A 13,403-nucleotide genomic window follows, 5' to 3' on the forward strand; every position below is an offset into this window, starting at 1 on the left:
TAGGGGCATGTAAAAGTGGTCTTCTCTTGGTCCTCCGGGGCAATTAAGATTTGATTGTAGCCCGAGTACCCATTCAAAAAACAATATAACGCTCGCCCCGCTAGGCGATCAAGCATTTGATCAAGGAATGGCAAGGGAAAATGATCCTTGCGGGTCACCTTGTTGAGTTTCCGGTAGTCCATACAAACTCTCCACCCGGTAATGGTTCGAGTGGGAATAAGCTCATTGTTGTCATTGGTCACCACCGTCATCCCTCCTTTCTTTGGCACACATTGGACCGGAGAAGTCCATGAGCTATCAGAGATTGGATAAACCACACCAGCGTCAAGCCACTTGATAACCTCTTTCTTTACCACTTCTTGCATCGCTTCATTTAGCCTCCTTTGATGTTCAAGTGAAGGCCTTGCATCATCCTCCAAGATAATTTTATGCATGCAAAATGCGGGGCTTATTCCCCGAATGTCCGCCAGAGTCCATCCTATTTCCCTTTTTCGCCTTTGAAGCACCCCCAGAGTGGCCTCAACCTGCAAGTTAGTAAGGCAAGAAGAAAGAATAACTGGAAGAGTTGAATTAGAGCCCAAAAATTCATACCGAAGTGGCTTCAACTCCAACAACGGTGGCTCCTCAATAGATGGCTTAGTTGGTGGAGTTTTGTGGTTTTCAAGATCCAAAGATAACTTCCTAGGCTCATATGAATATGAACCCATACCATGCAATGCATTCACGCACTCCACTCTGCTAGCATCATCATCAACATCCATGTTAAGAAGCACAGCCTCAAGAGGATCTTCAACATTTAGCATGGAACTTGTGTCATCCACTATCACAGATGTGACAATGTCCACAAGTGAACACACCTCTGTGCTATTGGGTTGTCTCATTGATTTGCAAATATGGAATACCACCTTCTCATCTCCTACTCGGAATGTCAACTCACCCGCTTCAACATCAACCAAGGCCTTCCCCGTAGCTAGGAAAGGTCTCCCAAGAATAATCGGCACTTCAAAGTCCACTTCACAATCCAATATGACAAAGTCAGCCGGCAATATGAATTTGTCCACCCGAACAAGAAGGTCATCAATTATACCCAAAGGCCGCTTCATCGACCGGTCCGCCATTTGAAGTCTCATTGAGGTGGGCCTAGGTTGCCCAATTCCCAAAGTCTTGAAGACTGAATAAGGCATCAAATTAATGCTAGCCCCCAAGTCACAAAGGGCCTTAGCAAACTTCGCACTACCGATAGTGCAAGGGATAGTAAAAGCTCCAGGGTCCTCAAGTTTCGGGTCCATAGAATGCACTGTCGCACTGACTTGGTGAGTCATCATTATGGTTTCACAATCCATGGAACGCTTCTTTGTGACCAAATCCTTCATGAACTTCGCATAGCCCGGCATTTGTTCAAGTGCCTCCACCAAAGGCACATTTATTGTAAGGCTTTTCATCATATCTATGAATTTTTTGAATTGATTGTCACTCTTTTGCCTTGCTAACCACTGAGGATAAGGTGGAGGTGGTCTAGGCAAAGGTGCCTTGGCTTTTGGCACCACCGGCTCCGGCATGTCGATTATGTGCTCCCTAGACGGGTTCACGGCCTCTTGAGTTTCCACCTCGGCCTCATCAATATCTATCCTCACCTCATTGTTCACATTTGGTTCAACCATATCTTCAACAATCAAAGGACCCACATCTTCTTGGAACCCAACATTATCATTCACAACTCGATCTTCATTCGAGACATGCACATCACTGCCTCTTCCGCTTCTCGTTGTGACTGTCATCACATGATTGTTACCTCCCTTCGGGTTCACTACCGTATCACTTGGTAGCGCACCCTTAGGTCGGGTATTCAAAGCTTGAGAAATTTGGCCTAGTTGCACTTCTAGGTTCTGGATAGATGTGTTATGAGAAGCCAATTGTGCATCAAAGTCTTGGTTCTTTTTCATCATCTGCTCGAACATCATCTCTATCCTCCCCATATCACTTCCGGAAGAACTAGACCCTTGAGATTGAAAGGGGGGTGGATTGTTTGGTTTTTGGAACATGGGGGGCATTTGAAAGCCTTGCCCCCTTCCACCATTATTCCACCCTCCTTGATTGTTATTATTGTTGCTCCAATTATTATTATTCCCATTCCAATTGCCTTGATTGTAACCTTGGTTACCCCAATTATTGTTTTGATTGTTGTTGTTCCAATTGCTACCGCCTTGTTGTTGGTTATTGTTATTCCAATTACCACCGCCTTGTTTATTGTCCCAATTGCCTTGGGGACGCCATTGTTGATTCCCTTGATTTCCTCTATTCCCTTGGTAGTTATTGACATATTGACATTCCTCACTTTGATCATCATAGCACTCATTCGAATAACCACCACCATCATTGTTGTTGTCAAATTGCTCACAATTACCTTGAGGTTGTTGTTGCCCTCTTTGCCTCCTTTTTAACATAGATGTTGATACCCAATTTTCCCCTATGTATTTTTAATACTCAAATATTCTCAAAATAGCATGAGTATGCACATATAAGCATGCCCAAGAGTTTTGGTATTTTTTTTCCTAATTTTTTAAGATTTTTAAAATCAATTTATTGTCTATTTTAGCAGTACAAAATCCAATAATTATTCCCAGATTATCATTTTTTGGTGAATAATTTATTTCCATTCTCATATTTACACCAAGATATTATTAAGGTGATTTTTGCATATTTTTACAAATCTGTTTGGTATTTTCTAAGTTAAATTGCATAAATTGCAATTATAGCCTATATTACGATTAACAACATTTTACAATCATAAAATTATTTTCAGTATTTTAGACTAATATTTATACATTATTAATTAGTTCAGTGCTTTTAATTTATTTTTAAAATCATTTTAACTATTTTATAAAAAATAAAAGGGGAAAATTGGCTATTTAACACATAAACCTTTATTGTTTGAATTTTAGCCCAATTTAACCCCACCCCTATCAGATTTAATTAGGTCCGATTGGCCCAAGACCCAATTAAATTCGCCCCAGCCCAGTCTCTAATCCAACCCGGCCTAGCTCCGAATTAATCTGAGCCGTTGATCAAATAAGATCAACGGCCCAGATCTTTTTTCCTTAATTAATCCCTAATNGAGTGCAGATTTTCGAGACCAGTCTCTCTCTCTATCTTGTCTCTTCCTCTCCTCCTTCTCTCTAGAACCTTCTGGTTCCTCTTCTCGGATGACCTTCACCCTCTCTCCGGCCACCTCTAGCCTCACCTCTTTCAACCACCAGCCGCCTTGAAGCCTTATCTCGCCAGTTCCCTCCATCTCTGAGACCCCATGAGTCTCTACCATACAAGACGGTCACTGAAGCTTTGCACGAGTTCGTTTCCAGCCTTTCTCTGATGGTTTTTGGTTCGATGGTGCTATAAACACCATTATCCTTGAGTTTCACAGCCAGGTTTCTCTTACTTCTCACTGGTTTCTTATGAAACCCTAATCTCGACCCAAACCTCTTGAATCTCTGTGTTTTTAACAATTTTTTTTAACTCACGCCTTTATGTTTTGCACTACTCTCTACTCGATATTTACGATTGCTCAAGTTTTAAACATTTTCTGAACCCCTATTTAAAATCACTTTATTTTCTGATTTTGAGTACTAATTCGTGATTTTCAGTACTATTTCTAAACATTTTTTGCTTAAGTTTGATGAAACCCTAGCTTTATATGTTTGTGTTTGTATTATTTGTTCGATTGTGTGTTCTTCTGAGTTCTTTTCTGAGTTCCGTGCTCTTTGCTTTAATTTTGTTGCTAGCGTTCCATTCCCCTGCCATTCTGTGTTCTTCGCTTAGGATTCTCTGATTATTTACTTGGTGGTTTTATACTGATTCTTGCAAGCCCTCTTTGCGACTGTGATACTTGCCTTATATTGTGATTCTACATATTTTCCTTATGGTTTGGTACTGATTTCAAAATTGCTTCCTTAATTTGTGGGAGACTTTCCTCAATTAATACTGATTTCCTAGGTTTTCATTCTCGTTCATTATTTTGAAAACTATTTTCCAGAATAAAAGTGGTATTTTGCCCTATATGTGTGCACAAATATGTTGATTGATTTTCCTGACCTATTTCCCTAATTAGAGTATCATGTACCTAGTCTTTATTGCATACTTTATGCTATTCTGTTTCCTTATGTGATCATACCATGCTTTGTGATTTCTTTCCTTTTAAATAACTGCTTATTACCGTTTGACTTCGATTCCTTAATCAAAGGGGAGTCCACATACTGATTTGATTATGATTGATGCCAGTTCCTTAATTAGGGACTGCTACCTTGTTTGTTTACTCGTATTCAGTACTATAAGTACCCCCCCCCCATTCTCTTTTTGAAAAAAACACGAATACCTTGTATATCACAAATACACACAGCAATCACATTGCTCTCTCTCTCTCTCTTGTGTTACTTATCTCTTTTGCTCTGTTCCCTGCTCCTGACTATCATTAGCCAGCTGAAAAGCTAAGGCTAATATTGTGCTTATACTTGGCTCTTGCATTCTGCTGTGTTCTCTTATTACTGGTATGTTCTGATTAAATTCCATGTTCCAAACCAATATGGTTATTACTACTTCAGTGTGTTCTATTCCTAATTGTTTTATACTTGTGCTTCTGCTGTGCAACATGTGATTGATTCCTGTTTTGCCTGTTGATACTCGTATGCTCATGACCACTGCTTGTTTCTAATCCTACCAGTTATGACTACATGCTGTTATTATTTACTTTTATGTCCAAATCTGACCATTTCAAAGTCTCTTTAAACTCTTTTGATTTTGTGTACCCATGCTTAGTAAGTTTGTATTAAGCCTCTATATCCTTTGGTGATCGTTTATTGTGATCTATTTGTCCCCTTTGCTCGTTATCCTTGTGTGCAACCCTCCAACTCTGTGTAAACTCTCTTTTTTTACCAACTTTCCTCTCCTTCTTGCACTTCACACTACTCTTAGAAGATAGGTTCTGCCCCCTTCGTGTGAACATTGCTTTGGGTGCCTCTGAGTACTCACTGAACTTTGACACACAAGGATGGTAATTCCACACTGCACCTGTCCCAACATTTTGTTAAGTGTTTGGGTGCTGATATTGGCCAGGGATCCAATGGGACCCTAGGGAGCTTTGCCGCACCCTGACCCTGTCAAGGCTGTGAAACTCGAAAGGAGTGAGGTTGGATGATTGGGCCTGATTGAAGGCTCCCTATAGAATAACTTCTTATTTTTATTCTTTATCATTGTAATTCGGCTATCATTGGTTTGTAATAATTTGTAAACGAATGATTGGGGTTATAGTGAAATGGGGGTTATGCATGCTTAGTTTAAGTAATGGGTAGAACACATGCTTATAGGATTTTATTTACTTATCTGCGCAATGGATAACCTGTATAGGACATGCATCTCATACACTAGAGATCCTGCTTTAGGTTATTTACTTTCAGCCTGTTATCATGTTCATCTTGCAACCATGATCAGTTAATATCAAGCAAATAACTTTTATAAGGCTATCGATGCATTCTCATAATCATTAGAATTTAGAAATAATGTTTTAGGAACTCCTATGTGCATTAGACATCCTGTTACTTAAGGTGTCATACCTGCCTGAGTTGCAATTGTCAAACGTCTGATTAGCATGCTTAACCTAATAATACAAGTACGGCTAACTATTTGTGTACCTCTTTTGAAACTAAAAAAAGGATCAAATATGAATGTTCACCCTTTAAGACAATTAGGCAATACATACGACGCCTAGGCAAACCTTAGGCCTAATAAGAATCGATTAATCGTATGTTTTTCCAGTTTAAGACTAACCAGCCTCTTTTAATAATGAACTCTGCCGCTCCAGTTCTTGTTTTGATTCTCTGAAGTTCACTCTGTTTTTTTATTAAAACTCCCGCTCTATCTGGAAACAAATTTTGAAATCGTGCGTCTATTTACTCNGCAACCCTCATCGGGTCCAACCACCCTTTTGCAAAAATAACCAAAAATACCAAAATTTTAATTTTTGTCACAAATAAGTCAGGTGATGCCGTTCTTGCTTAAAGTAAGCCGAATGTTCCCAAAAGGGCGCCGGAAGGCCGCTTTTGCAAGAACAGCCACCTTGGGTCTTTTTCAATGGTTAGCGGGCACAGCCTTAAAATCTTCTTTCCCGAAGTGCTGAAAGGCCGTATCTGCAAAACCGAGTCTTTGTTTGCTTAAATAAAATTTTTGAAAAAATAGCCAATTTTCCTTTTAGGTCAAAATAAATCATTAAAATACTCCTGAGATGTCTTTCTTTCATAAAAAAAAATACAAATTTTGAAAAATTTCCCTTTTAAAATTCCTTTTTCAAAATTCCAAAAAAAAAAAAAGAGAGTTAGCTTATTTGCAAGAACTACGCTTGGTCTGATTCATGCGGGGTCATGATACGTAGGCAATCTCCATAGGATTCGACCGTAACCCTAAGGAAAAAAGGGAAGAGAAAATATACGAGGGAGGGAAATAAAAGAAAAACAAGAAAGGAAAAGAAACGCAAAAAGCGAAAATAAGGAATCGAGACAAACCATGGCAAAAGAAAAGGGAAAAGCAGAAAATGAAAAATAGAGGGAAAAGAAAAATGAGAGAAAAATAGAGAGAGAAAGAAAAGCAAGAAAAACAGAGAGTAGACATCAAAAGAAGAGAGAATAGAAAAAGAAAAACCGGGATGACGCATGCAACCAGTGCAAACACGTAGACATCCATTTAACTGTATAGGTGCATCACACCCCAATGTGGGATTACCTATCTGTTACTTGTCTCAAACTAACCGTGTGTTGCTGTCAATCCCAGCCTAGCTTTTAGAAACGGTGGTTGGTTGTGGTAAGCTGGCATCGCATCAATACTTTACCAAATCAAAAGGAAGTACAGAAATGTCATCTGAAATGACTTTGCCACCAGTTCTCATCACCGAAGACAGCCCCATCTCAGGGATCCCGACCTCCGAGTCTGCCACAGCTGAAGAAAATCGGATACTACGTCTCCGAATGACGGAGATGTGGGACGCATGGACTAATGGCAGGGAGCCTCCAAGTGCTATCCCTGGCTTTCCTGAATTGTTCCCGAGAACTGGGGGTACTTCTAACATCCCTATCAGTCACCCGAATACCTCGTCTGCTCACTTCATAGGAACACCTTCTGAAGTACGCCCCCAGGTGTTCACATCAGGAGCAGCTCCCAATATTTTTACCGCTCCACCATGCTACGCCACCACACAGCCTTCACTCCCGAGGCCTGCTATTGATCCCTCGGTCTTCACTTTCCAAAATCCCATCTTTCTAGCAGATCCTCCTCAATATCCCAATACACTTACCCTCAGCCACCGCCATTTGAGCTCACACCAGGGCAAGATAAAACTCCCAAAGCTCCTGAACAAGATGAGATGGCGAAAAGAATGAGGAGCCTTGAGCAGAGCTTGAAGAACATGCAAGGTTTGAGTGGGCAGAAGAGTGTATCATATATTGATCTGTGCATGTTCCCTCACGTGCATCTGCCTATGGGATTCAAAACCCCGAAGTTTGAGAAATACGATGGGCATGGCGATCCCATTGCTCACCTTAAGAGTTACTGCAATCAATTACGTGGTGCTGGCAGAAAAAAGGAGTTGTTAATGGCTTACTTGGTAGAAGCTTGNTGCACGTTCACCCTTTAAGATAATTAGGCAATACGTATGACGCCTAGGCAAACTTTAGGCCTAATAGAATTGATTACCATGTTTTACCGTTTAGACTATCAGCCTCTTTAATTTTGAACTCTGCCGTTCCCATTCTTGCTTTGACTCCCTGAAGTTCACTCTGTTTTTTTATTAAAACTCCCGCTCTATCTGGAAACAAATCTTGAAATTGTGCATCTATTTACTCTCACTGATTTTCTTACTCTTGTTCTATTATGTTTTCAAACTACTGGGTTACCATTCTCTGCCCAGAATTGTGTTGTTTTGAATACTTGTCCTGCATCTCGTTAAGATACTGCAACTACTTTATTTTCAAAAACCATGCTTTAACGGTTCTTTTACTAACTCAATTGTTGTTACCTATTCCCTTTTTTTTAAACTCTCATCTTTGAGACCTTAAATGTGTTTGAGACGTGCTAATTACGTGTTCACTTGTGGAGGGATCTGTGAGCCTTTATTTGTCTTTGTATGCTCCCTTATGTGCGGTCCTATTTGTTATGTATGTCGCTTAGCATTTTGTCCTTTAAACCTAAGGGTTCAGCCTAGTCCTTACCTTGTAGGAATAGTGGTCCTAAATACCCTCTAGGACTTATAGGACGGGACGGGTAATAGCACGCAATAAGCATTCGTGACCAACCCACGCATTTTAAATACCTTAACGGGGTGGGAAGGGTAGATATGGAGATGATGACCGATGCGCTAATATCTCATGTAGCCCCTCTCTGAGAAATGATTACTGGATATTGCATTTACGTGATCCATATTAATCAAAAACCTAGGACCCCCTTCCCTTTTCTTTTTTTTTTTATCTGCTTTCTTTAGAAATTGTTTAAATCTTTCATAAATTTCTGCCCTCTTTACTTTCCCTCACAGTTTCAACTTATTTGCAATGTTATATGCAAACCTCTTCTATTTGAGCCCTTAATTGCTTACTTGATTATGTGAAGTCACAATTATAACATGGCCGGGAACCACACTAGTGGATCTTGAGGGGTGCCTAACACCTTCCCCTCGAGATAATTTCTAGCCCTTACCCAAACTCTGGTTATTCAACTCAAACCCTTTTAGTGTCCTAATGCACTTTAATCATTAGGTGGAGACTCTTCAATTCCAAAAACCCAATTCCCAAAAGGGAACGAGTTGTCCTCCCAAGTGTCGTAAACCCGATTTTGCCTTAGAAAAAGGGGGCATCGATAGCATGGCGACTCCGCTGGGGATATTCTTTAGGCTTTTACCACTTCATGTTATTTGTGACTTTATTGCTTCTTTATTACTTTTATTTAATATCTTTATCCCTGTTCTACTTCGAAACTGACTTGGCTCTTTGTTTTCTTTTCTTTAATGCTTTTACTGCTTTCCTTCAATACTGTTATAATTATGAGCAATTATTGTAATCATTACTTTATGAACGTGCAAATACGTGACAACTTGTTTCATTCTTGTAATTGCATCTTCAACATCATGTTCCACTCGTGCCAAACAAATACCATAGCAACGATTATAATGAGTGGTTGCGCCCTTCCGATATTATCACCCCCTAAATTTGGCAAAGGCGTATTTGCGGTTAAACCAGTCGATCAGCGGTGCAGTCGACGGTTCTGTGCCTTTCCCTCTTGAGTTGTCCGCTCAAGGGTACCGGTCTAATACCCCATAGAGACCTTACTTTGTTCAAATGTGCATGCATCACTGTCAAACCTAGTCGAGTCAGTTATGTTGTCCGCATAATGACTCTTTAAGATAGCCTTGTCCAAAGTCCACTGGGTTTCCTTGAAACCCAAACGGACGCCACCATATTCTGTGCATTTATTTGGAGAACTAAATGCTTTAATTCTAATTATTGGTTTAAATAGTCGAGTCTGGTGGGGGTATGGTCTTAACCCTTTTGTTTTGCAGAAAATAGAGAACAAAGTCCCCGACTTCGGTATGGTCAGTATACCCTCACTCTCGCTGACCTGGTGGAGAAATCTCCCATCAAGTGACCAAATCAATGAATGGAAAGAGAGGGTCACCAAGGCTAGTGAGAAGCTGGAAAAAAAATATCTGGGATACAGTCTGCTGGAGTTGGAAGGAAAAGTGAGGAAAAGAGTCACTAATTGCCAGAACGCTGAGGGAAACGAAGGAGAACGCCTGGCAAAGGCATTTTTACTGGTGAACCTACGCGAGCTGGAGGATTTGATCAATGAGAGCATTCAACCTGGGGAAGCAGACTTTGTTCACGACCGTATCGTTTGTCGATTCGGCATCCCAGAGTCGATCATTACTGACAACGGTTCCAATCTCAACAGTGATCTGATGAAAGCAATGTGTGAAACATTTAGGATCAAACACAAGAACTCTACAGCGTACAGACCTCAGATGAATGGAGCTGTAGAGGCGGCCAACAAGAATATCAAGAATATACTGAGGAAAATAATAGAAAAACATAAGCAGTGGCACGAGAAGCTATCATTTGCTCTATTGGGGTACCGCACCACGGTTCGTACATAAACCAAAGCAACTCCCTATATATTGGTTTATGGTACAGAAGCAGTCATCCCCGCCGAAGTAGAAATTCCCTCTTTGAGGATCATACAGGAAGCAGAACTTGACGACGCAGAATGGGTAAAAAGCCGCTACAAGCAGCTAGCTCTTATAGATGGGAAGAGAATGAATGCAGTTTGCCATGGTCAATTGTATCAGAACAGAATGTCCAGAGCTTTCAACAAAAGAGTCAAGCCGAGACAGTTTACACTGGGGCAGCTGTTGTTGAAGAAAATATTCCCGCATCAAGATGAAGCCAAAGGGAAATTCTCTCCCAACTGGAAAGGTCCGTACATGGTTCATCGGGTTCTAACAGGAGGAGCCCTCATACTTGCAGAAATGGATGGAGAAAATTAGCCAAAGCCGATCAATTCAGATGCAGTGAAGCGATACTATGGTAGCCATTTATGATGTAATTTGAACTACGTCTGACCTGATTCCCGTTTAAGAGGGGATACGTAGGCAACCTTATGGGTTTGGTCACAATTCAATAAAATTTTCATTTCCCCCCGATATTGGAAACTGGGGCAGAATTTTGAGGAGGACCCTCAAAATTCCGAAGAGAGAGGTTGCAATGTCTTGAACCGCGTCACAGTCGTCGGTTCATCTAAAAGAAAACTATTTTTTTTAATTATATGATTACGTTACATTTTTCACTAAATCATGCATGTCCGTTATCAAAATTGTTTTGTTTGGCAACGCTACCCCAAGGATACGCACAGTATCACCGAGACAAGGGCCGAGCAGGACGAGCAAAGTCCATGGGGATACGAACTAACCTTCCCCTCTTTTTCAGAACTCACGATTTTTCTTTGGATACAGGCACTCAGATGGTAACATCATCAGATATATCTATGCACTCATACTTCTCGGAAATACAACTCTCAGAATCATCACCTATTTACAATTGCTACCCGGACACGACATCCCCAGCAGCCACAATATAGCAATCGACTATCAGCTATAAAGCTATCAGCAGAGATTTTACCATTACTTGCCTTTTACATTTCTTGCATTGCATAAGGCTACCTTTCTGCCTTCCGAGACTAAGCATTGTCTCCATCTGCATTTCTCTGCATTGCATAAGGCTACCTTTCTGCCTTCCGAGACTAAGCATTATCTCCATCTGCATTTCTCAGCATTGTGTAAGGCTACCTTTCTGCCTTCCGAGACTAAGCATTGTCTCCATCTGCATTTCTCTACATTGCATAAGGCTACCTTTCTGCCATCCGAGACTAAGCATTGTCTCCATCTGCATTTCTCTGCATTGCATAAGGCTACCTTTCTGCCTTTCGAGACTAAGCTCTGTCTCCTTCTTTGCATGGCTAAAATATCGCCACTTCATTTAAATCCCGCATCGACTGAAATATCGCCATTTTTATTTATGTCTTGCATTGGCTAAAAGATCGCCATTTTACTTACATCTTTGCATGGCTGAAATATCACCGCTTCATTTAAATCTTGCATAGGCTGAAAGATCGCCATTTTTATTTATGTCTTGCATTGGCTGAAATATCGCCACTTCATTCAAATTTTGTATCGGCTGAAAGATCGCCATTTTTATTTATGTCTTGCATTGGCTGAAATATCGCCACTTCATTTAAGTCCTACATCGGCTGAAATATCGCCATTAAATCTTGCATCGTCTGAAAGATCGCCATTTATATTTACACTTTACATCGGCTGAAATATCGCCATTTTTTATTAAGTCTTTACATCGGCCGGAATATCGCCACTTTATTTAAATCTTGCATCGGCTAAAAAAAATTGCCATTTGTACTTACACTTTACATCAGCTGGAATATCGCCATTTTTTATTTAAGTCTTGCATCGGCTGAAAGAACGCCAAACCCCGCATTTCATGGGCTGAAAGATCGCCAAGTTATCCAAAGGCGTCATTGTTCGGAGGCACCATTTTCATAGCCCGAGAACGCCATGTCATGGCCTGAGGACCCCACTTTTATCTTTTGCATATCATTATTCAAAGGCATCATAGTTCGGAGGCATCATTCTCATAGCCCGAGAACATCATTTCATAGCCTGCGAATCCTTAATTATACGCTTCATGGCCCAGGACGTCATGGTTTGAGGACATCATCCTAGCCGTCCAAAGACAGCATTCATGGTCCAATGGGAACTTGCATCACGTTTAAATTTATGCACAACATATGTGGTATTATTCATTTGCAGGTACACCTGATATCAACAGCCGTCTCAGCAGGAGCGACCCCGCTCCAGTCCCCGCAGCCTATTCGACTTCAACCACCTTTCTCAATCTAAATGTCGCGTCCGTTCTTTTCAAAAACCTCCATTGGCATATTCCGTGAATGGACCCTGAACTACATATGGCCTGATTCCTGTAAGACCAGGGATATGTAGGCAGCTCAGGAACCAGAGCTCGGTCAAAACTTTTCAAATCATTTCTTTCGGTCAAAATTGGCCATCATATCTTTACCCGACAATTCTTTCATCCTTCTCGGGTAAAGAGGGGCAGCTGTTGATACCCAATTTTTCCCTATGTATTTTTAATACTCATATATTCTCAAAATAGCATGAGTATGCACATATAAGCGTGCCCAAGAGTTTTGGTATTTTTCCCTAATTTTTTAAGATTTTTAAAATCAATTTATTGTCTATTTTAGCAGTACAAAATCCAATAATTATTCCCAGATTATCATTTTTGGTGAATAATTTATTTCCATTCTCATATTTACACCAAGATATTATTAAGGTGATTTTTGCATATTTTTACAAATTTGTTTGGTATTTTCTAAGTTAAATTGCATAAATTGCAATTATAGTCTATATTACGATTAACAGCATTTTACAATCATAAAATCATTTTCAGTATTTTTAGATTAATATTTATACATTATTAATTAGTTTAGTGCTTTTAATTTGTTTCTAAAATCATTTTAACTATTTTATAAAAAATAAAAGGGGGGAAATTGGCTATTTAACACATAGCCCTTTATTGTTTCAATTTTAGCCCAATTTAACCCTACCCCTATCAGATTTTATTAAATCCCATTGACCCAAGACCCAATTAAATTTGCCCCAGCCTAATCTCTAATCCAACCCGGCCCAGCTCCGAATGAATCTGAGTCGTTGAGCAAATAAGATCAACGGCCCAGATCTTTTTTCCTTAATTAATCCCTAATCTACCCCCCCCTTGACCCCCTCATTTTTA

General features: G+C 40.2%; 1 pseudogene; it reads right to left on the reverse strand.

The window, feature by feature from the left end:
- The window catches only part of LOC109224297, a 34,102-nt pseudogene that overhangs the window by 10,500 nt on the left and 10,199 nt on the right, over positions 1 to 13,403 (reverse strand).

This window comes from Nicotiana attenuata, chromosome 3, assembly GCF_001879085.1.
Source record: "Nicotiana attenuata strain UT chromosome 3, NIATTr2, whole genome shotgun sequence".
Lineage (NCBI taxonomy): Eukaryota > Viridiplantae > Streptophyta > Magnoliopsida > Solanales > Solanaceae > Nicotiana > Nicotiana attenuata.